The sequence below is a fragment of the Bos indicus genome, chromosome 14 (genome assembly GCF_029378745.1).
Source record: "Bos indicus isolate NIAB-ARS_2022 breed Sahiwal x Tharparkar chromosome 14, NIAB-ARS_B.indTharparkar_mat_pri_1.0, whole genome shotgun sequence".
Taxonomy (NCBI): domain Eukaryota; kingdom Metazoa; phylum Chordata; class Mammalia; order Artiodactyla; family Bovidae; genus Bos; species Bos indicus.
Window position 1 is genome coordinate 13732389 of NC_091773.1, and position 25040 is coordinate 13757428.

At 42.4% G+C, this 25040-nt stretch overlaps 1 long non-coding RNA gene across 8 annotated transcripts in view; it reads right to left on the reverse strand.

Annotated features, from left to right (window-relative positions):
- Positions 1–25040, reverse strand: part of LOC139186875 (uncharacterized) — a 436582-nt gene that overhangs the window by 8673 nt on the left and 402869 nt on the right. For 3 of the 8 annotated variants that reach the window (XR_011570543.1, XR_011570541.1, XR_011570542.1), the window contains exon 7: positions 18745–18903. This is a non-coding gene — a long non-coding RNA (uncharacterized lncRNA). Of the gene's footprint in view, positions 1–1402; positions 18904–25040 lie in introns of those variants that run through there. The other 5 variants (XR_011570548.1, XR_011570545.1, XR_011570544.1 and 2 more) reach the window with 5 other exon arrangements.

Sequence of the window (25040 nt, forward strand, 5' to 3'; positions counted from 1 at the left end):
CTTAGAGAAGGATATGAACAATCAATGAGACAGACCATACCTTTTCCACTTTTTACCTTCTTTCATACTAGAACACAGATGTGATGACTGGGGTCTCAGCAGCCACTTTGATTAAATGAGGGAGAAAAAAAAAAAAAAAAAAAGAGTAAATGAGCCATGAGTGAAAAATAAAAGACATCAGATCTGATATTGTTGAGCTTCTAAAGCAATGCCATGAGCATCTAACTCCAAAAATGTTACTGTAACAGAAGGGAAAGTGGCAGGGCACAACTTCTCAAGATACACCCCAAGAACGACATACCCCAAGGGCACAACATCAACAAACGAGAATTAAATTGGACCAAGATGGCAAGACCAAGACCTTGATCCTCAATCAGCAAGTGAAATGACACACCCAAGGTGCCCTGACAGTTCCAAGGCAGTTAAAAGACCAAGGAGTGGGTGCTGGCCCAAATCTCCGCCCCTTCCCAAAAACAGTTGGAATAATCCTCCCACTCATTAGCATGTGAAATTACCCAGCCTATAAAAACCATTCTGTCTGTGGAGTGTCCTTCTCTCTGAATCTGAATAAATTCACTTCTTACCTATCACTTTTTCTCTCACTGAATTCTTTCTGTGATGAGACATCAAGAACCTGAGTTTCATTAGGTCCGGAAACCAAGTATCATGGGTTTTGGCTGGATTTGAGTTCCAGCCACGTGGGTTCGTATCCCAAACTGGGTTTTGGCTGGCTTCAAGTCCCAGGACATGGGTTCAAGTCCCAATCTGTGGTAAATGGTTTCATTACTGGACAACATAATCAGAAACTTGGTTCTGAGACAACTGTGTAGAGTGAGTCTCAGGTATACAAAGCCAAATACAATTTTAAATGATTTAAGTTACAGTTTTGTCACTTGTGGCCAGAAGAGTCCTGCCTAGTGATTGGGGCTTTCCTCTGGGGAGTCCTCTGGCTACTTCTGAATGCCACACCTTGAGGTGCCTGACCCCTCTTGACTCTCTGATTTGCCTGCAGACACAAAGTCATTTCCATTTTCCTTCTTAAAATACATGAGATAGTGGATGCTTCCAAAATGTATTTCATTAAAGTCCAAAATAATAAAACACACATATAAGAAATACAAAGAGCATGTAAATGTCATGTTCCCATATTTGATCCTAAAAATGCCAAAAAAGCTTAAGAGCCCCTATTCTAATCTCTTTACTTTATGGTACTAGTTCTCAAAGTGGAGGCCCTGACAGGAGCATCAGTATCTCTGGAGAACTTGTTAGAAATGCGAATTCCCAGGCCAGCCCAAACCTACTGAATCCAAACCATGGTGGTAGGGTGTTTTGCCAAAAGTTTTCACTTTCGTTTCTGGTTCAAAGGATTTGTTAACAAAATAAACCACTCGTTTTATACAAATAAATATTCCAAATATTTATTAGAGAATTATAGAGCTTACTTTCAATATACTAATATTAAAAGAGAAATAGAAATAGCAGAAGATACATCACCAAATTGGAGTCAACATGCCGAATTAAATAGCGCTGGGAAGTCCCAAGTCACAGCACATCTGGAGTCCCATTTGGGAAAAGGTCCCAGGCAGCATGTCTGCTCTGTGTGTGAGACCTCAAAGATTGCAGTTCAGAGTTCCACTATTAATCCCAGGATACAAATAGATACCATCACCAATGTGTGAGCAAACTGCAAGCCTGGGTTCATGGTAATGCTGTTTGTTTTGTCTTGTACAACTCGGAATGTTGTCAAGCCTGGGACTTGGTTGGCCAGGCCCCTCCAGGGGCTCAACCATCTCCACATTCATCTCCCATCTTATCTACGGTGCTGCAAGTTTTGCACTCACGGCAGGCAGTCATTCCTGGTCACTCACAGTCAGGGCAGTGTCCAGGCAGGTTAGAAGCAAGGTCAGAGGCCTGCTTTCTTTGTCTCTGAAGCCTAAGCAAGACCATTTATTTAATTTCCCTCACAGTTAGCCCCAGGGTTGTTTAGGCCAAAGAGCATAGGAATAAGACAAAATAACATGAGCAGTCTTTTTAATTTCTATAAACACCAATGTAGAACATATTGTAGGTTTTAGGGAAAACAGTCCATTCATAGTAATTGATGAAGTGCTCCAATAAGTGGGGTTCTCAAACTCGAGAAGTTGGTCCTTTCACAGGCTTGTCACAGTCTGTCAGTAAATGGGCACAGTTATCAAAGCCTAGATAATTTAACCACCGCTGCAAGAGTCTATGACTTTGTGTTTCTACTGGCCAATGGTAGGGCAGGTGAAGCTGTCTTGGGTGTTGGCCAGGTGATATTCTTGTATGACCACGTGGAGATCCATTTGCTTCATTCTCAAAGAACAAACTTAACAAGAGGGTTAAAGCGGCATACAAGTAGAAGAGCTGTCAAGGTGCCTAGAATAAAAGCTAGCCAGGAAACCAGGACCAGACTTTGGCCCATGATGTTACTGTTTCTCTAGGTATGAGAAGATGCAAGAGTTTGGGTTCAGAAAAAAGGAAAAACAAAAAAATCTTTACCTGAAAACATCTATCTGAAGGCCTGTTTTGCCCATTTTTCCCAGAGCACAGAGTGAGTGCCTAATTTCTGATATGACCCTGAATTCCTTTAAGGGGGTGCTGAAGTTCAGCAGCGTAGTAGCCATTATTTAATCTTTGCAGCGGCAGTCTGCAAGTGCCAGGCTCCAGGGAGCAGGGCCCCTTCATAGCCGTAGATTTGATCATGTTTTGGGGGCATTTCATGGCCATCGGGTCCCATGATGCTGGAAAGGCTCATTCCCAGGTCTAGCGAAGATTCCATCGACAGGCCACTCAGTGTGCTATTAAAGGACCAGGCCCTATGAATAGAAAACGTCTCTGGACCATTCCTGTCTTACTAGCCTCTTGGGCCAGGAAACGATTCCCTCTTGTTGCTTCTTCCCATACCTGGCGTTACATTATTATAATCATTGATCTCATATTTTATCAGTGGCTCAGTCACATACTTGGTAATGTAAGAGATAACAATTTTCTGCAACAGGTGACATAGACAATGATATAGATCGCAGTTATCAGTAAGGTCACAAGCAAGAATTTAAGTCAAGAACTTTCCTTAGGTACAGCCCAGTATACCCCAGATCATCTGACTTAGTTAAATGATTACAGCCAGGTATTAATCTCCTGGTTGTACATCACGGAACATCTGATCTTTATCCAGAGATTGACTATTGATATAAACTTTAGAAACAAAATTAGCATGTCTTTTAATAACTGAACTAAAATTTTAACAATAACACTTAACAAGGAACCATTTCAGAAGTGAGTAACAAAACTAGAATTTAATGTTTAGTGAAACATAAACATTTTCCCTTGTGAGAGCATTAACCTTGCAGCCAGGGAAGGCTTTATCCCATCAAATAAAACTGAGGTTTGTCAGGGAGCTGGGAAAAGCCAAGCGGCCATCTTGGATTTCCCATAGCCCTGACTGATTCATAGCTACCTCTTACCCATTTTAAATTCCCCAGTTTAGGAACAGACTATTGCCATGTTTTAAGGACATCAGGATAGCAACAATCTGGCAGTGAGGGGTTAACTTTGTAGAAGCAGAATGACCTTTAGCTACATGTACCAAAATCTTCATAGATCATTGTGCAATACTGCACATTTACTTTACTAAAGTAACAGAAGATTTTAACAAACATAAATCACTTCAAGGAGGAGAAATTCACAACCTATTGATCAAAAGCTGCATTCTAAGAAAAGTTTGTTCTCTTAACAGAGAGAGCAAACCAAATTCCAGTCTGGTACCAGCTCACTGTGAGTAACAAAATTTGTTTATCTGGTTAATCTTTGAAAGATTTCTTCATAAATCTTAAAAAAGTAATAGTGTTCTTTCAAAGGTATGAGAGTAAAACCACAGAAGGCATTTTTAAAATCTCATTATATTGCAATTGACAAAGCAACCTGGTCATTACTCTGACATGCAACACTTTACTATGATAAATGGAATTATAACTGACAACATTTTATCAGGATACATCAGGTGTTTATGAATTCCACATATTTTTTAGCATATCCATAGTAACATCAACCACAGGGTTTAACCTGAGAAGATTTATCACTCCTTAAACAATACTTCCCATGTAATTTAACATGTCAAATGAACCCATGTAGTTTAATATCTCTCTTTGAGAAGTCTCAAGGATCCTCTGAAGTACCCCAAAGTGAGCTAGAGGTCAAAAGAACTTCATTAGAATTTAATTTTAGGAAGTTTTGCCAAAACACCAAAAGGTTTTATAATACTTAGTGAGATAGGATCATTTAGGCCACTATGCAACAACAGTTATTCACTTAGCCAAAGTTAACAAAAGATTTCAAAGTAAACATAGAACAGATCACTTTAGGCATAAAGAAACTTAAAACCCATTATCAAAGGCAGTTCAACATCTCAAGAAAATTTGTATTATGCACTAACCTCTTCTTGGGGTCTACTTGCCATAAAACCTGTCTCTCTCTAGTTTTGTTTTTTTAATCACTTTGCTCATTTAGAAACAGCCACCTGTAAGTCAGACCTACTTTCTTTTTTCTTAATAAAATGTAATTATATTTCTCATACTTTTTAACTAAAAACACATTCTCTTTTCCTTAAGCAATCATGAACTGTCCTTTATATTAGCATTCTATAGATTAGTGAACATAAATACCAGTGATAATTTCTAAAAACATTTGCTTTCTTAGAGAGAACATCTCAGGATGGCACCAAACATATTCATTAATTGTCCAAAATCTCTTTAGTTTCTCTGTAAGAGGAAGTTATAGCATCATGCACGCTAAGTTGCTTCAGTCATGTCTGACTCTTGGCGACCTCATGGACTGTAGCCCGCCAGGCTCCTCTGTCCATGGGATTTCCCAGGCAAGAATATTGGAGTAGGTTGCCATTTCCTCCTCCAGGGGATCTTTCTGACCCTAATATTCCTGCTCCTCCTGCACTGTCAGGCAGGTTCTTTACCGCTAGTGCCACCTGGGAATCCCCAAGGGGAGGTTAGTGTTCAGTAATTAATGTTTCAAAATCTTATTTATTTGGAAATGACCTAGCTATTCAATAAACTTTCATCACTTAGTTTAGCACAACCCTAGAAATCCAAATTACCCCAATCTGGAGAGACTATTTAGACAGACATTCCTAAACTCGAATTATTCTTAATAGAGTTTATCTAAAAGCTCTTGTCTCATTTATATTTTTCGTTTTTAAAGTTTCTTCACTCGAGTTACTTTCCTTGTTGACAAAGTTAGTTTACATTAAGCCTAGGCACAATGAAAGTATTACACAATATCGATGACTCAAGACATGTCTTAATTAGATTCGCAAACAGATATCTCTAGTTCACCTGAACCTGAAATGCATTTAGGTTAACTTTTCTTCTAATTGTTTAATTTGTAAGCACTTACTTTGTTTAAGTCAATTGAATTAGAGCTCATTTACAAACCAACTTCAGCAATGTGACCCAAAAGCAAAGACGTACACTGAGACATAATACATAAATCCAGACAGAGATCTCATAGTTTTCCCCTTGAGATTTAAAATGTCTCTCTTTTTTTTCCCCCCATGACTTGAAATTCTAATTTGGACAAGGCTGAGGACAGATCCAACCAGGCCATTCTGAAGGAGATCAGCCCTGGGATTTCTTTGGAAGGAATGATGCTAAAGCTGAAAGTCCAGTACTTTGGCCACCTCATGCGAAGAGTTGACTCATTGGAAAGGACTCTGATGCTGGGAGGGATTGGGGGCAGGACGAAAAGGGGACGACAGAGGATGAGATGGCTGGATGGCATCACTGACTCGATGGACCTGAGTCTGGGTCAACTCCGGGACTTGGTGATGGACAGGGCGGCCTGGCATGCTGCGATTCATGGGGTCGCAAAGAGTCGGACACGACTGAGCGACTGAACTGAACTGAACTGAGGACAGACAAATTGGGCTGTGCATTTCAAGGACGTGACAAAGGTCGCTTGCTGTGCTGAGTCACTTCAGTCATCTCCAAGTCTTTGCAACCTTATGAAATGCAGCCCACCAGGCTCCTCTGTCCATGGGATTCTCCAGGCAAGAATACTGGAGTGGGCCGCCATGCTCTCCTCCAGGGGATCTTCCTGACCCAGGGATTGAACATGGGTTCAATGCATTTCCTGCATTGGCAGTCAGTTTATCTACCACTAGCACCATCTGGACAGCCCAGGCAAAGGTAACTGGAAGCTTTTTTCTAGGTAGGCTTTTTAACAAGCTCAGATCAGATCAGATCAGCTAGCTGTCTTTCATTGCATATGCAAAAAGCACTGGTTTTGCAGTTTCAAAGGAAAAAAAACAATTTCATTTCAATCAGTTTGCTCCAGAATCTAAAGAATATCATGGCCATCCTGTGTCCAAAAGTGTCATCTTTTATAGCCAAAATATAGATCAAATGGTGTTCACATTGTCTCTGACAACAGGGGCAGAAAAGAAACTTGCTAGAGTGGGGGAAGGAGTTGGGGAAGCTAGGTTCCCCCTCTCCTCTGAGAAATAGAGGAAGCTAGAAAGCAATTAGCTGATACAGAAGGAAACAGAGGAAGAAGGGGGGCAGATAAGGCAGCAGCAAGATAGCAAGTGGACAAAGAAAGGAGAGAGAAAGGAGAGTTAGGGCTGTGGACTGGCTCAAGGGAGAGCTGATCTAAAGGAAAATGAAGATTGATCAGTTAAATATAATTTTGGCATGGTAACATGGACAACCATCCTCACAGATCACATAATTCATTTTCCAATTGTAACTTCTCTCTAGACAATTTTAAGTTAGCTTCACGTACCTTACAGGAGGCAGAAAGGAGGATCAAGCCTCTTATCCAGCACGGCACATTCTTATCCTTTCTCAGTCAGTGTGACCCACAAACATTCAATAACTTTTAAAGGTTTGGCCCACTTTAATGTAAAGTTCCAATTCTCACACAATCCAGTGAATCTGTCCCATGTGTTAGCTAATGAGCAATAAGGTGAATCTTCCCATCTGGGAATAAAAAAAACTTCATCAATCTTAATCTCTATCTTATTATTATTAGAGTGGCATTTTGTTTCACAAGTCCTGCTCACAGCACCAATTAATGTTTTGCCGGAAAGTTCTCCTTTTTGTCTCAGGTTCAAACACTTTGTTAACAAGATAAGCCACACATTTTATGCAAATAAATAATACAAATAATTATTAGAGAATTATAGAGCTTAATTTCAATATACTAACATTAAAAGAAGGCAGAAATAGAAACAGCAGAGGATACATCACCAAATTGGGTTCAACATTCAGACTTAAACAGCGCTGGGAAGTCCCGTGTCACAGTGTATTTGGAGTACCAATTGGGGAAAGGTCCCAGGCAGCGAGTCTCCTCAGTGCGTGAGACTTCCAAAACTGTAGTTTAGGGGTTCCTGCTTATAATCCCAGGACCCAAACTGATATCATCAATCTGTGAGCAAATTGCAAGCCTGGGTTCATGTTAATGCTCTTTGTCTTGTACAACTTGGAATGTTGTCAAGCCTGGGGCTTGGTTGGCCAGCCCCGCTCCAGGGGCTCAACAATCTCAAGATTCATCTCCCATCTTATCTGTGGTGCTGCAAGTCTTGCACTCACAGCAGGCAGTCACTCCCAGTCACTCACAGTCAGGGCAGTGTCCAGGCAGGTTAGAAGCAAGGCCAGAGGCCTGTGTTGCTTTGTCTCTGAAGCCTAAACAAGACTATCTATTTTACTTCCCTAACATGGGGGTAGCAATAAGTGCTTTAAAAAGCTATGCAGGAGATTCTGATGTAGCCAGTGTCTGACAGCCACTACCTTAGAATACTTATCTGCCAGTTTCTTGTGGCTTCTTTTCTTCCAGGCAGTGTTAGGTAGAGCCCAGGGTTTGGAATCGGAGTCCTTGGTGCCATATTGTGACCTCAGCATATCATCTGTGACATCTTGGGCCAATTGACCAACCTCTAACTCTGGGGTCTTAATTTCTGCACAGGTAAAATGGGATATTCCTTGACATGATTGTTGAAAGGTTAAGTGAGATGAGACCAGCCAAATGACAACTCATCTGTCCCACTGCATGCAAGTACTGAACAAAGTCAGCGAGTCCTCTTAAAGTCTGCATCTCAGTTATGTGGCCATGGGTCAGTCTGGTGTGTACAGTCATCTTATCTTCCAAAAAAAAAAATTCTCTAAATTCAGTTCAAATCTCCTAATACCCCTAGATACTCCCACTCCAATCAGGTGTCAAGATGAAGAGTCCAGTTTATTTCTTAACTGATTTACTACAAATACTGACACATCACTCCCAGGCCTTTCCTGACTGAGGATGGAGGAATTTTCCTCTGGAGCATTTCCATCCTCCCCAACTTCAACGGGCTTCCATCAATCTGCTTCTCTCCACTAAATCATAAACAGCCTCCAACCGTATCATAAATGCTCTCAGAGAAAATCACATTCAGAATCAACCATTCACTCACGGGAACCAATACAGAAACATCAGAAGGTAAGATGGACACAGGAACATAGTCCATTTTTATGTTTGTTTGTTTGTATGTTTAATAGTTTATTATTTTGAATAAGGAATCCATACTGTGATTAAAAGGTTTAAATATGATAAAAGAGAATGTAATGCATAGTTATTCTCTTTCCCACCTTTGGCACTTACGTTCCAACTCAAGGCAACCATGTTTATGAATTTTTAAGTAAACTTACAGAAAGTCTGTATGTGCAAAAATCACGGGGGAAAACTCATTACATGTGTGTGTGTGTGTCTGTGTATCTCATCCTTTGTTTTCCACAAAATGTAGAACATTATACACAGTTTGTACCAGGAACATGGAAAGCATGACCAATAAGATTAACAAGAAATCCGGATAATCTGCAAAGTCCAACAGAGGGCATGCCTGATAATCTGGGTGATGTTTCTGCAATAAAAGAATCGTACCCTGCCTTTTGTGTCTCTGGCTGCACAGCTGCTCTTTTGATGGCTGTGTCCGCGTGTGTGTGCATGTGTGCGTGTGTGTACACACAATGTCCAATACTTGCTCAGTAGATGCTTGCTATATGTCTGAAGGCAAATCAAAATCTTTATAGACAGGATTTATATTTTACACTCAAGATCAGATATTCTCCAAGTGGTCCTAAAATTCAGATGATGAATGACAGCTTCCAATACTACACACATATATATCTATAATCAAAACAGACAGCGTAGAGAAGTTTTCTTTTTTAAACTGTGGACTTTAGAATTAGACACACTTAAACATGAAGCCTAATTCTGTTATTTTCTCTTTGTCTTTTTGGAAAACTAGTTCAGCTATCTATGCTTCTATTTCCCCATCTGGAGATAATAAAAGTCTCACAAAATTGTTGTAACTTAAAATCACCTATGTAAAACTCTGCGCGTATTCCTCATGCATAGCAATGGAAAAATTGGGAATAAACTGAATGACTTTTAAAGCCTTCCCAGATTATTTCTGGTATTTTTTCATAGAAAAAATATATCACTTTTAAAGGAAGTGTGTATCAGCTCATAGATACTATTACATTAGGCTTTAGAAACTTACTTTTGATGAATTAGTCACTCTGATCATTTAACTATGGAAACAGCATATGTGTGGCTGAATTAGAAGCTCTCAGCCCTGCTCTACAGGAGCCATAGAGACTGGGTTACTAGTGGAGAATGAATAATTCCCCAAAGTGTTCATGGGGAGCAGAGGACTTGAAAGAGGTATTGGACCTCCTAGTGCTAGGTCCCGTTTACTCTCAGTGTGATCTTTGCAGTCAGTGAACACTGTGTAAGCGATGGGGCTAGAGAATTAAGTATAAACCTAACCACACTGCAGTGGAACAGCCTTTTCGCCTAATAACACTTTCCCAACTAAACTCAAAACCTTGGTGGTCCCATATGACTAATGTCCAGGCCCTAATTCTCTCTGAATCCCTAGAACAGACATAGTTATCTGGCACGTGGCCTGGGCTAACTATTTGTTACTTGCTGATGGAATCAATGAACGCCTTTTACAATAGTTATGGTGGCAAACAGTGTCCTTTTTAGGTCAACAATAATCGCCTTTAAGGGGCTTCCCAGGTGGAGCCAGTGGTAGAGAATACACCTACCAATGCCAGAGACACAGACACATGGGTTTGAGCTCTGGGTAGGGAAGATCCCTGCAGAAGGAAATGGAAAGCTGCTCCAGTATTCTTCCTGAAAATGTCCATGGACAAAGGAGCCTGGTGGACTACCATGGGCTATAGGCCACGGGGCTGCAAAGAGTCGGACACGACTGAGCAAATACAGACAAGAGCCTTTAACATTGAAGAAAGCAGCTCACCTACATGCTGCTCTGCCTCTCATCCGTGCAATCCACATGCAACTGAGAGAACCCACACGGGGCCATGTCAAAGGACATCTGAAACGCCAGGCTCACCTCACCTACTCTTTGGAAACAACTGCCGAAAACATTCTGTGAGCATGCTTTCACAAACACACACTCACACACACTTTTCCCACAGAAATAGTGAGCACCTTAACTACAAATTCATCCTCAGGATTAGGAGGAGGCATTTAGTTTCCCAAAGAGGAATAGTCTTAGAAGTATTCTGATCTGGTTCTGGGAATCATACATTAATGCAAAGATTTAAATCGTGATTTTCTAAGTAATATTCCAGTAATGATAACTATTTAAAATTAATGAAAAGAATAATGTGTTAGTCACTCAGCCATGCCCAACTCTTTGCAACCCAATGGACTGTAGCCCAACAGGCTCCTCTGTCCATGGAATTCCCCAGGTAAGAATACTGGAGTGGAGTGGGTTTCTATTCCCTTCTCCAGGGGATCTTCACACCCATGGATCAAATCAAGGTCTCCTGCATTGCAGGCAAATTCCTTACCATCTGAGCCACCAGGGGCCCTTTCTGACTGGCTCATGCTTGCTCACAGACTCCCCTTACTTGGCATTTACTCTGAACATATAAAAATATACAGATTCCCAATCCTTATCTCTTGACATCATCCTAAATCTGTCCCAGTAAGTCTACGCCCTGGGTTTCTCTATTTTTATAAACTTCAGAGTGATTCCAGTTCCAGGGATGAGAACCATTCACTTGAATCACCTCACCCCTTTCCATTCCTAACAGTCAATGAGTGAGAAGCTGTGACAGGTGAGAAGGCTGTAACAATCTATCAGCCCACAGATCTTGAGGGGCCTGGTGTGACTCCTGGAAAGTTGCACCACCCGCCAACCCCTTAAATGTCCATGTGAAAGCTGCAAGCCAGGTATGAGAGGATACCCATCCCAGCTATATGTCAGCTCCTCAGTCAAGAGTATACTTTACTGGGATCCCCTGAACAGACTTCACAGATTTTCTCAGGCTCCTTGCATGAGTCTGATGAGACCACATGTCAGTCACAATCCATGCTCCGTGTTTCTCCAGTCCCCGGAGCTAAGCCAATCATCTAGAGGCATCAGCTCATCGTAGAAGATTCTACCCCTTGTTCCCAGGTTCTTTCCTTATTGAAACCTCAAACGCCATTTCATCTAGACCCATGATCTGAACCTTCACCTTTGCAAAAAGTCCAGAACCACGAAATGACATTGAAACTTTGTCACCTGGGTGTGTGTAAGGACATGGGGTAAGTACCACTACAAGATGAACCAATCACCCTGTAATCTTCTTTAGCACCCCACATCAATAGGAGTCAATCATTATTTGTGCAACTTTTCTCTGATAGCACCTAACACCACTGTAATCTGACAAATACTTGTATGTGTGGCCTGGTGCGCTGCAGTCAATGGGGTCACAGAGTTGGACACGACTGAGCGACTGAACTGAACCGTGTAATTTCTTACTCAATAAGCCTCCTCCAGAAAACTAGCGTTATTATCATAGAGACTTGGACTTGTTTTGCTCACTCACATCCCCAGCACCTAGCACAGAGCCTAGCACACAGTGCTCAGGGAAGTCGCACTCATTAATACAGGAGAATGGGTCTTCTTATGGTTGCACAGGATGCTACTTTCCTGCCCACTAAGAAATTTCTCTTTCAGAATCAGTTTGTGACTATATTGCTCATACCAACCATGGGGATTCTGAATTCCCTCACGAGGTTCAGAGGATTAAGTAACCATAAGATGCACAAGGAAGCTCAGGAAGTTGTAGGTATCCTGCCATGTTGAAGTCTCAAGTCAACAACCAACAGACACAGGCTGTCTATACTAGTTGAGGAGAAGGGTGATGGACAACTCTACAAGACCCCTGTTCTGCTCCTCTGATACCTACCACCCTAGATACCGCAGGCAAGTACGCACTGCAGATTAAATGCCCTGCTTCTGACAGAGAAGAGGCATCAGAAGCCTGTATTCTGAAGGGTATTGACTGGGACTTGAGGAAATAGCAGAGGAAGGGACATACAGCGGAATGGGTAAAAGGAGAGAAAAATCTTAAGGGAGAAAGACAAGTGAGTCCAAATGTGTTTAACCAGTCAGTCAAGGTATATTTTTATCCTGACTTACGAAGTACTCCTTCTACCAATAAGCTGAAGCATCTTTCTTAAACCCTCACCTAATATTTGAGCAACATAATGGGGATTAAATCAATTTTTCATATTTTATAGAGCCAAAGAAGCTACAATGAGTTTGTAAGAATCCAGAATGATTCAAATTATCAGAGGTTTTGGAGATGGGATGGATCTTCCAGAAATCTTCCCATTCAAATGCTTGACTTTGGATAACGCTTAATTTCCCCCATTTTATAGATAACACAAGCTAGTTCTAGGACTGAGATTCGGTGAGAAAGGTGTGAAGGGCCTCAAAAGAGCATAACCTGGTCCATTATACACAGCGTTTGGCAAAACTATGCTTATGACTCAGATAAGCTAGGACCTTATCCAAGTAACCCAGAGATTCCCAGACTCATCAAAATTTATTTCAAAAACTTTTTAATAACTGATTTCTATAAGCCAGTTTCTGTTCAAAAACCTTTAATCCTCACAACAAGCTGGTGAAGTAAATACAATCAGTATTTTGATTTTACTAGCAAAAAAAAAAAAAGTACAGAGAGGTCAAGTATGTTTCTTGAAATTGCACAACTAAAAAGCAGCCAACCAATTCTTAAAATTGGCAATAAAAAAGATAATCCAGGAGATCTCCCTCATATGGAAGGAGGCTTTACCAACAGCCCTCCTCCAAACTCACATTGCTCCGAGAGAACAGGTTGGTTTTAGCCCCTATGAGATATTGTATCAGAGACCATTTGTTTATTTCAATGACCTCTTTTTAGATCCAGAGACCCAAACCCTTAGAACTTACACTATGGTCATTGGGTAATTCCAATAAGAAATGTGATTGTGGGGTGTCAACCACGACCCAAAGGAATCTGACGGACCTCCACTGTATACCCCTACCTACTTATTAAGGTTTGGAAAGATGCTTTCCCAAAAGTTCAACTCCAGCCCACACGGAAGGGCCCTTACCCCGTAATACTCTCGCCCTCCACAGCACCCAAGTTACCAAGGCATGGCTCCTGGATTCACCACTCTCAAGTAAAGTTGTGGAATAAAATAGGAGAAGATACCTGATATATCTGCGAGCCTCTGGAAGACTTCTGGTATCTATTCAGGACTACAGATAAGTGTCATTCTGATGAATATCCAAAAAGTTAAGCTCCTGGGGATAAGCTTTCTTGGGACGGTGCCTGTGTTCAGTCTGAGCTACTTCATTATCTCTCTCTTGGTTTGTGTTAGTCAGGGAGATCCTTTGCATGTCTGTTATCGGTTCCCATAAGACCATACTCAGGACACCCCGATGTGGTTCATGTACCTCTGGTGCTGTTACTCTTATATATACTCCTTAGGTCTAGCCACCACAGAAATCATGAACATGCTCAATAAGACTAGCTGTGGTATGTTCTAACCCAAGTCTTAAAAAGCTGACTTATATCAATAGGTCAGGACTGAGCACCCAAAACTTATTCAACACTAATCAAATCCTGGACAAGGTCACCACAGCAACCTGGTTTCAGTCAATAAGGATACAGTCCTACCGTGCTTCGGGCCTAAAATTCTGTTTGCTCCCTCTTTCCTCAACTTACTTAATTTACTTCTTCTCAGGTGAACAATGGAGAAGGACATGGCAACCCAGTCCAGTATTCTTGCCTGGAGAATCCCAGGGACAGAGGAGCCTGGTGGGCTGCCGTCTGTGGGGTCGCACAGAGTCAGACACGACTGACGTGACTTAGCAGCAGCAGCAGCAGGTCAACAAAATACAGGCTCAACTTCTGATACAACAGGGATATCAACCCCTGACCCCTCTGACGACTTCCTCAAGCCACTCCCCCTTGGATAGACATCAGCAGCCCTTACTGGCCCTCCTCATTGACAGCTAGCAAGTGATGGACACCCCAAGGCCCCTCACTGCCCCAACTCAGCAGGAAGTAGCCAGAATGAATGACACCCATTTCCCCAATGAATTGGGGTCCATACACTTGAGGGGGGACTGTTACGTAGGAAGTTAAACATGAGCAACTTGAAGGGAGGCCTGGCTGAAAGGGATGTAAACTCATCTCTAAACTCCATCCCAGACACACCCTGGAGAGCGCACAGATATATTACAAAATAACCACAGAGACTTTTCAACTCCTGCACATGCGCCTAGGCACACCGTGGAGACAAAAAGACCACAGGGGCTTCTCCTAGTAACCTTAGGCAGTTAGGAGACCATTAAGGACTCATGAATATTCTACATCTAACACACAGAATTATGGGAAGACAGAAACAACACAGCCAGCTGCTAGACAACTTATAATTGTCAATCAGCCTTGAGCATATGCCCATTTGCATTCCCTTTCATTGACTGGTGATGGGTACAAGCCCTATTTGACCTGGGCATAAGCAAAAGGAAATGTAAAAAGGGGAAGCCAAGAGGGATCAACGGGGTGAGGAGGACTCCTCTGGGAGCGCTGGACTAGGAAAAGATCTGTCTGCTTGAGCTGAACTGAGCTGTGACTTGTCTGCTGTTCCACACCTTTTGGTCCATCACTCCACAATTTTGTTGCGACAAAACAGGAAACGAGGAAGAGAAATAAACCAACCTGACAGCTCTAGTGTTGTTAGCATCCTCGTCACTGTTAGCACACTTAGCACGCTTAGTGAGGGCTGGTAGTAGAGTTAGGGATGCAGGACCTCATGGCCATCTCCATTAGGAAGGTGGCTCATATTGAGAACCATGAGATCCTTGACACAATTGGTGAAGGCCAATTCGCCAAAGTGAAGTTGGCCCAGCATGTTCTGACCAAGGAGGTGGTAGCCATTAAGGTCATTCAAAAGACCAATCAGAGCTCCTCCGGCCTCAAGGAATGGAATCAAGAGATTAATAGCCTAAAAACAATAAGGCACCCAAATATTGTGTCATCGGGTCATCATTGAAGTCATTCAAAAGACCAATCAGAGCTCCTCCAGTCTCAGGAAGAAATCAAGAGGTTAATAGCCTAAAAACCATAAACCACCCAAATATTGTGTCATCGGGTCATCATTGAAGTCATTCAAAAGACCAATCAGAGCTCCTCCAGTCTCAGGAAGAAATCAAGAGGTTAATAGCCTAAAAACCATAAACCACCCAAATATTGTGTCATCGGGTCATCATTGAAGTCATTCAAAAGACCAATCAGAGCTCCTCCAGTCTCAGGAAGAAATCAAGAGGTTAATAGCCTAAAAACCATAAACCACCCAAATATTGTGTCATCGGGTCATCATTGAAGTCATTCAAAAGACCAATCAGAGCTCCTCCGGCCTCAAGGAATGGAATCAAGAGATTAATAGCCTAAAAACAATAAGCCACCCAAATATTGTAAAACTACTGGAAGTTATTGATACCGAGGAGGCTCTATTTATAGTAATGGAGTACGTCAGTGGAGGAGACTTGTCCACCTACTTGGAGGCCAAAGGCCGCTTGACGGAGGGGGAAGCCTGAAGCCCATTCTGCCAGCGGGTCTCGGCTCTGCAGCACTGCCACCAGCGGGGCGTGGTGCACCGGGATTTGAAGCTGGGCAACCTTCTCCTCGATGCCAACAACAACGCCAAGATCTCCGACTTCAGCCTTAGCAACCAGTGGCACCCACAAAAGAAGCTAGACACTTTCTGTGGCAGCCCCACGTTCATGGCCCCAGAACTCTTCCTGGGGAGGCCTTATACAGGCCTAGAGGAGGATGTGTGGAGCCTCGGTGGCATCCTGTACACCATAGTAACTGGATCCCTCCCCTTCAGGGGACAAGATTTCTGGGAGCTGTGGCAGCGTGTGCTTAGGGGGCACTACCATATGCCCAAATATTCATCTAACAAGATAACAGACTTACTAGACTGTATGGTAACACTGAACACTACCAAAAGAGGTACTTTAGAAGATGTTTGGCAGCATCCATGGGTGAACAGGGGCCAGGAGGAGCCACTCCCGCCAGCCTGTGAAGAGCACCCTGGGGTGACAGTGGAGACAATACTGGCCTGGTGCAGAGACCAAATACCGGGCTTAGACATAAGCAACGGCAGTGACATGAATGAACCCAAGGTGAGGACCCGCACCATCACTGTGAGACTGGCCGTTTCCTCCAACCTCAGCAGCCAAGAACATAAGCCTACTCCCAGCCCTGAGATGTCCATGCTTATTCCTGCCTGGCTTTGGGAGACCATTCAGCAGCAGGAGAACCAGGAGTCAACGGAAAAGACCAGAGAGCCTGCCACTCCCCTACCCTGCCCGGAAGCGAGGACCGTCACCCCCAGCCCAGCCCCCTCCACTTGCAACACACGCGATGCCAGCAGCCCCTGAGCCACCGATCATGCCGGTGAACACCACAACACATGCAGGACCGGGCTCACCTGCGACACCTGCGACAGTCATGACAGCAGCCACACCCGTGATACCAGCGTTACCCGAGGCACCAGGGACACCCGTGACACCATCAGCACCTGCGACACCATCAGCACCTGCGACAGCTGTGATACCAGAGGTACCAGCCTCACCTATGACGCCCTAAGCACCCCGGCCACTACTGAGCCGTGCAACGTATATGACACCCGTGGCACCTGCGATACCTGTGACACCAGTGTCACCAGTGACCGCTGCCTCACCCGTGACACCAGAGGCACCCATGACACCAGTGTCACCCATGGACCCGCATCGCCCACAACACTCACAGAACCCATGGCACACAGGACAACCACATCCCCTGTGACACCTGCAACACCAATGGCACCCATGACATCAGCGGAAAGTCCCTGAAGGAACCACCTGCCTCCCAGATGTGCTGATGCGCAAAGCTCCACCCTTGTTGGGTAACCCGAGAATATGTCCCAGTCACTCCCTCTGGCCTCACCCAGAAAAAGAAGGGGGTGGCTGGGAGAATCTTGAGATGGCTCTCTAAATATATTTGCTATGGCCTGCCCATAAAGAGGGCTAATATTAAAGTGATAAAAGAAACAGCCAAAGGATGACCTGCAAAGCTCCCGATGACCTGGTCATGTTCCCACCTGGATGATGGGATTCAAATCCAGCACCTCCACCACCTTCAGGAAAGCCTCCTATCCAAAATCCTGGCCAGCTCTGAGGATGCTATGGAGTGGTCTGGGTGACCAGAAGAGGCACCACCCTGGCCTGGCTGCCCCTCCTCCCCTGCTGGGTGAAACTTCAGAGACTGGACTGTGCCCTGGGGCATGTCCTCCATCCCCCACACTTCTGTCTTTCATGTTGCTGGGGAGGGGATAATGCTTGTCATCTCCTTGGTTCTTCATAGTCTTAATAAACTTTATGCTCCAGAAAGATGCATCACACTCTGTTTTGCCTTCTCTCTGGTTAGAGAAGTGTGCAGTCATGTAGTACTTGGCGTTAATGACCTAAGAATTAGCACAATCATTCCCAAGAGCAACAATTGCTGCACTCCAGGGCAGAAAGATTATTATCCCCCTGCACTGACATTACCTAATATTTTCAGAAGGGTCAAAGGCAACTTTTGATCCCTGCAGCCTGTGTTAAAAGGACCAGGACGTCTGGGATAGGCTAATAAGTCCTGTGAACCAGCCGGTGTGTGGTGTGGTCAGGTCCCCATGCAGATGACTTTCTTGAATATCCTGCAGGAGTTGGGTTCTCTCCTTCTCCCATGGGGAAGGGCCCTGATGTGTGAGATGTTTAAAAATTTTCTGATGTGGATCATTTTTAAAGTCTATTAAACTCGTTACAATATTGCTTCTGTTTTATATTCTGGTTTTTCGACCTGGAAGCTTGTGGAATCTTTGCTCCCCAACCAGGTTGAACCTGCAACCCCCTGTGCTGGAGAGTGAAGTCTTAACTACTGGACCACCAGGGAAGTCCCTCTTTTATCTTAATTTTTTTTTACTGTGTGGGTTTGACTACAGGGACTGGCTGACTATCAAAAATATTAGATTTGTCAGCGTTCCCTGGTTCCCTGGTTCAAGGAGCCACTGAACACAGGGGTGACTGGAACAGGGTCTTCTTCCCAGAGGCCTGGCTCTGGGGGTGCACGCTCTGGGGGCACACCCTCTCAGAGGCATCAGCTGCACCGTTCTGTGGGCTCTTGTGTGCTTACATGTCACTTGCTGACTGCGCATTTCTTCACATCCACATGCAGAGCATTCTGGCCGCTCGCCCGCGAGCCACCTCCTGGCGCAGTCACAAAATGGTCTACAAGATTCTAAGACAATCAGGCTCTTTCTGTTTTTCTTCTCAGCTCTTAGCTCTTTGTTTTCTATATCAACAGAGTCACTGACTTTTTTTTTTTTTCTTTTTTCTTCTCTTCACCTGGATTCTGTAGCAAGGATTCTGGGATCCTAGGAACTGGCCCAGTATACAAGGATCCTTCCCCTTTCTTCTCATTTCTTCATTACTGTCTCTCAGTTCTGCATCAGAAAAAAAAAACCCATGTGCCAAGTTAGTGAAAACAGATCTCTCACTGCAGAGGGGGAGAAAGAGAGACACTGACAGACCAAACAATAATTATGTTAATTGGATGGGAAGGAGAGGAAGACTTGAATGGATTCTTCCTCTACTATAAAACAAAGGTAATCAGAGAGCAACGAACTCTGGATACATGGTACATCCTAATGGCAGTCAGGAAGGAATAAAGCAATCTGATGTGAGGAGATGGGCTGGGCTGCTGGTCATCCCACATCTGAGATGACATTCTCAGCTGGCTTTTAGGTGAACCCTTCTGTCTCAAATGAGGGATTTCAATTCGTTCACAGGATAACCACTTTCAGCCATCAATTTCTCTGATAAACATCATTCATATGCACAGAGTGAAATGTGTTCATTTTGGATATTTCCTGAAATCCAACTCACTAATTCACAAAGCCTTGGGAGTATCTCCCTACAAGATGCTTATTAATTACAAAGTTGAACTTTAAATCTACATTGGAGAAACCTCACAGACACCACCTTAAACACATGGTCAAAGTCTACCTCACTAGTAATAAAATGTGTCAACCTCGTATACCTTTGTGGAGCTTCCCTGGTAGCTCAGCCATAAAGAATCTTCCTGCCAATGCAGGAGACATGGGTCTGAGTGTTCAATCCCTGGGTCAGGAAGGTCCCCTGGAGAAGGAAATGGCAACACACTCCAGTGTTCTTGCCTAGAAAATCCCATGGACAGAGGAGCCTGGCGGGCTACAGTCCATGGGGTTGCAAAGGAGTTGGACACAACTGAGCAACTAAACAACAACCTCATGCACCTCTGGATGCGACGCACCGGGAAGGGGATACCATCGTGTCTATGCAGAGACCTTCCCAACCATCTCGTCCACACAGCGTAGTGAGCACAGTACCACGTCTCCTGTGTGCTGTCCTCCTGTGCACTTCCCCACTCTTACTCCAAATCACAGCAATGATGCCTGTGCATGTGGATGCTGAAATATCTTAAGTTTAGTTGACATTACCAACAACAATCATCAGACAATGGAACTGTGTTGATGCAAAACAAGCCCTCATTCTACTTGGGGAAAAATTCAATTAACAACGGAATCATGTAGAGCCACCCGGTGGTGATGGAGATTTAGTGGCATACTGCAGTTGAAAGCTGCCTGTAGGGGCCATGGGGCTATTTCCCCTTTATTCTTGCTTTGCCAGCCCCCAGCAACCATGCTGGTTGCCACTCATCACAAATCAAATGAAACAAAAATCACCAGGGGTTAAAAAGCCTACACTGGATTATAGTCATGCCATTTGGAACATAAAATTTTACTGGTAACTGCATTCTGCTGAATAAATATCCTGACATCAGCTTATGGCACATAGTATTCTGATGGTGATTATTTTCACTTAAATGTGTCTGCCTCTAAATAAAATAGGAAAAGGTACAATGACACGAGGTTTGGAGATGGAATGGATAGTCTGTTCATTAAACCAGAGGTTCTGGCGTGGAGTTAGGATTGTGCGTGAAACAAATTACACAGAGATTTATTTCACATTATGTCTTTGCAAAGTTATCTATTGAAGCCATACACTTAACGGTTTTCAAACTCTGTCATATGTATATAGAGCCAGGGGCCAGAAGTACAGAAGCTGAGGCTCTTTCCCAGACATTCTGTATTCAAATCTCTAGGAGCAGGACTCAGGAATCTACACTCTTAACACAGTTCTCAAGTCTTCAGTGAACTGCCATTTTGACGAATACTGTTCTAAATGTTTACCAGTCTTATTCCAAGGTATCAATGATGATTCAAGTATAAATTGATCTAAAAAGCACAAAGTCTACCACTGGAAATAGGCCAAGGAACAGCAAGTATGATTCATGGGTCAAATCTGACTCACCAACTGTTCTTACATATAAAGTTTTATTGGAACACAACCATGTTTATTTGTTTACAAATTATCTACAGCCACTAAAGGCAGAGGAAACAGAGATCAAATTGCCAACATCTGCTGGATCATCGAAAAAGCAAGAGAGTTCCAGAAAAACATCTGTTTCTGCTTTATTGACCATGCCAAAGCTTTTGACTGTTTGGATCACAATAAACTGTGGAAAATTCTGAAAGGGATGGGAAATACCAGACCCCCTGACCTGCCGCTTGAGAAACCTGTATGCAGGTCAGGAAGCAACAGTTAGAACTGGACATGGAACAACAGATTGGTTCCAAATAGGAAAACGAGTACGTCAAGTCTGTATATTGTCACCCTGCTTATTTAACTTATACGCAGTGTACATCATGAGAAACACTGGGCTGGAAAAAGCACAAGCTGGAATCGAGATTGCCAGGAGAAATATCAATAACCTCAGATATGCAGATGACACCACCCTTATGGCAGAAGTGAAGAACTAAAAAGCCTCTTGATGAAAGTGAAAGAGGAGAGTGAAAAGTTGGCTTAAAGCTCAACATTCAGAAAATGAAGATCATGGCACACAGCACCCAAAACAAAACCAGAGAAAGTTCTAGATATATTTTTACTATTTTTATGATCATTCTTTATTTTTTTATTAATTTTTTAAAAAAAATTTAAGTCCTCTATTATTTCTTTAATTTTCACTTTTATAACCTACTATTACTTTGCAACAACAACAAAAAAAAGACTCTTAATTTTTTTAAAGCAAACTTCATATATATATTTTTTATCATTTTTGTGACCTTGTTTTTTTTTCTTCTTTTCTTTAACATTGTATTTTTGAAATTCCAGACTCTACTCTAGATTTTTAACTTTTGCTTTGTGGTATTTGTTATCAATTGTGTACCTATATTTTCTTTATAATTTTTGCGACTTGGTTTGTTTTCTGTTTTTTCTCTCTTTTCCTTCTTGTTTTCTTTAACATTGTATTTTTGAAATTCCAAACTCTACTCTAGATTTTTAATTTTTGCTTTTATATATTTGTTACCAATTTTGCACCTTTAAGAACCCAATCTTCAGTACCCATTTTTCAGTAGGGAGCGAGATTACTGGCTTGACTGCTCTCTCCCTCTTTGGACTCTCCTTTTTCTCCACCAGGTCACCTGTGTCTCCTCGCTAACCCCTCTCTACTCTATGCAACTCTGTGAATTTCTGTGTGTTCCAGACAGTGGAGAACACTTAGGGAACTGATTACTGGATGGATCTGTCTCCCTCCTTTTCATTCCCCCTTTTATCCTCCTGACCACCTCTGTCGCCTTCCTCCTTCTTCTCTTCTCTGTATAATTCCGTGAACATCCTGAGCAGTACAGTTGTGGAGTGCACATAAGGAAGTGATTACTGGCTAGCCTGCTCTCTCCTCTATTGATTCCACCTCATCTCATTCAGGTCACCTCTAACTCCCTCCTCCCTCTTCTCTTCTCCATGTAACGCTGTGAACGCTGGGTGGCCCTCATGGTGGAGAAACTTTTCATCTTTAACGTAGATGTTTTATCAGTGGTGCTGTATAGAAGCAGAAGTTTTGAAACTACTGTAAAAATAAGACCGATAACTTACTTAAGCAGGAGGCTTAAGTCCAACCCCTAACTCCAGGGAACTCCTGACTCCAGGGAACATTAATTGACAGAAGCTCATCAAACACCTCCATACCTACACTGAAACCAAGCACCACACAAGGGCCAAGTTCCAGGGCAAGACATACACCAAGCAAATTCTCCAGCAACACAGGAACACAGCCCTGAGCTCCAAGATACAGGCTGCCCAAAGTCACCCCAAAACCATAGACATCTCATAACTCATTACTGGACACTTCATCGCACTCCACAGAGAAGAAATACAGCTCCACCCACCAGAACACCAACACAAGCTTCCCTAACCAAGAAACCTTGACAAGCCACCTGTACAAACCCACACACAGTGAGGAAATGCCACAATAAAGAGAACTCCACAAACTGCCAGAATACAGAAAGGACACCCCAAACTCAGCAATTTAAACAAGATGAAGAGATAGAGGAATACCTAGCAGGTAAAGGAACAGGATAAATGCCCACCAAACCAAACAAAAGAGGAAGAGATAGGGAATCTACCTGATAAAGAATTCTGAATAATGATAGTGAAATTGATCCAAAATCTTAAAATCAAAATGGAATCACAGATTAATAGCCTGGAGACAAGGACTGAGAAGATGCAAGAAAGGTTTAACAAGGACCTAGAAGAAATAAAAGAGAGTCAATATATAATGAATAATGCAATAAATGAAATCAAAAACACTCTGGAGGCAACAAATAGTAGAATAACAGAGGCAGAAGATAGGATTTGTGAATTAGAAGATAGAATGGTAGAAATAAATGAATCAGAGAGGAAAAAAGAACAACGAATTAAAAGAAATGAGGACAATCTCAGAGACCTCCAGGACAATATTAAACGCTACAACATTCGAATCATGGGGGTCACAGAAGAAGAAGACAAAAAGAAAGACCATGAGAAAATACTTGAGGAGATAACAGTTGAAAACTTCCCTAAAATGGGGAAAGAAATAATCACTCAAGTCCAAGAAACCCAGAGAGTCCCAAACAGGATAAACCCAAGGCGAAATACCCCAAGATACATATTAATCAGATTAACAAAGATCAAACACAAAGAACAAATATTAAAAGCAGCAAGGGAAAAACAACAAATAACACACAAAGGAATTCCCAGAAGGATAACAGCTGATCTTTCAATAGAAACTCTCCAAGCCAGGAGGGAATGGCAAGACATACTTAAAGCGATGAAAGAAAATAACCTACAGCCCAGATTATTGTACCCAGCAAGGATCTCATTCAAATATGAAGGAGAAATCAAAAGCTTCTCAGACAAGCAAAAGCTGAGAGAATTCAGCACCACCAAACCAGCTCTCCAACAAATACTAAAGGATATTCTCTAGACAGGAAACACAAAAACGGTGTATAAATTCGAACCCAAAACAATAAAGTAAATGGCAATGGGATCATACTTATCAATAATTACCTTAAACATAAATGGGTTGAATGCCCCAACCCAAAGACAAAGACTGGCTGAATGGATACAAAAACAAGACCCCTACATATGCTGTCTACAAGAGACCCACCTCAAAACAGGGGACACATACAGACTGAAAGTGAAGGGCTGGAAAAAGATTTTCCATGCAAACAGGGACCAAAAGAAAGCAGGAGTAGCAATACTCACATCAGACAAAATAGACTTTAAAACAAAGGCTGTGAAGAGAGACAAAGACGGTCACTACATAACGATCAAAGGATCAATCCAAGAAGAAGACATAACAATTATAAATATATATGCACCCAACACGGGAGCACCACAATATGTAAGGCAAATGCTAACAAGTATGAAAGGAGAAATTAACAATAACACAATAACAGTGGGAGACTTTAATACCCCACTCATACCTATGGATAGATCAACTAAACAGAAAATTAACAAGGAAACACAAACTTTAAACAATACAATAGACCAATTAGACCTAATTGATATCTATAGGACATTTCATCCCAAAACAATGAATTTCACCTTTTTCTCAAGCACACATGGAACCTTCTCCAGGATAGAACACATCCTGGGTCATAAATCTAGCCTTGGTAAATTCAAAAAAAACTGAAATCATTCCAAGCATCTTTTCTGACCACAATGCAGTAAGATTAGATCCCAATAACAGGAGAAAAACTATTAAAAATTCCAACATATGGAGGCTGAACAACACGCTGCTGAATAACCAACAAATCACAGAAGAAATTTTCAAAAAATTTCAAAAAATTTCTTCTTCACAGAAGAAAAATTCAAAAAAGAAGTCAAATTTGCATAGAAACGAATGAAAATGAAAACACAACAATGCAAAACCTGTGGGACACTGTAAAAGCAATCCTCAGGGGAAAGTTCATAGCAATACAGGCATACCTCAAGAAACAAGAAAAAAGTCAAATAAATAACCTAACTCTACACCTAAAGCAGCTAGAAAAGGACGAAATGAAGAACCCCAGGGTTAGCAGAAGGAAAGAAATCTTAAAAATTAGGGCAGAAATAAATGCAAAAGAAATAAAAGAGACCATAGCAAAAATCAACCAAGCCAAGAGCTGGTTCTTTGAAAGGATAAATAAAATTGACAAACCATTAGCCAGACTCATCA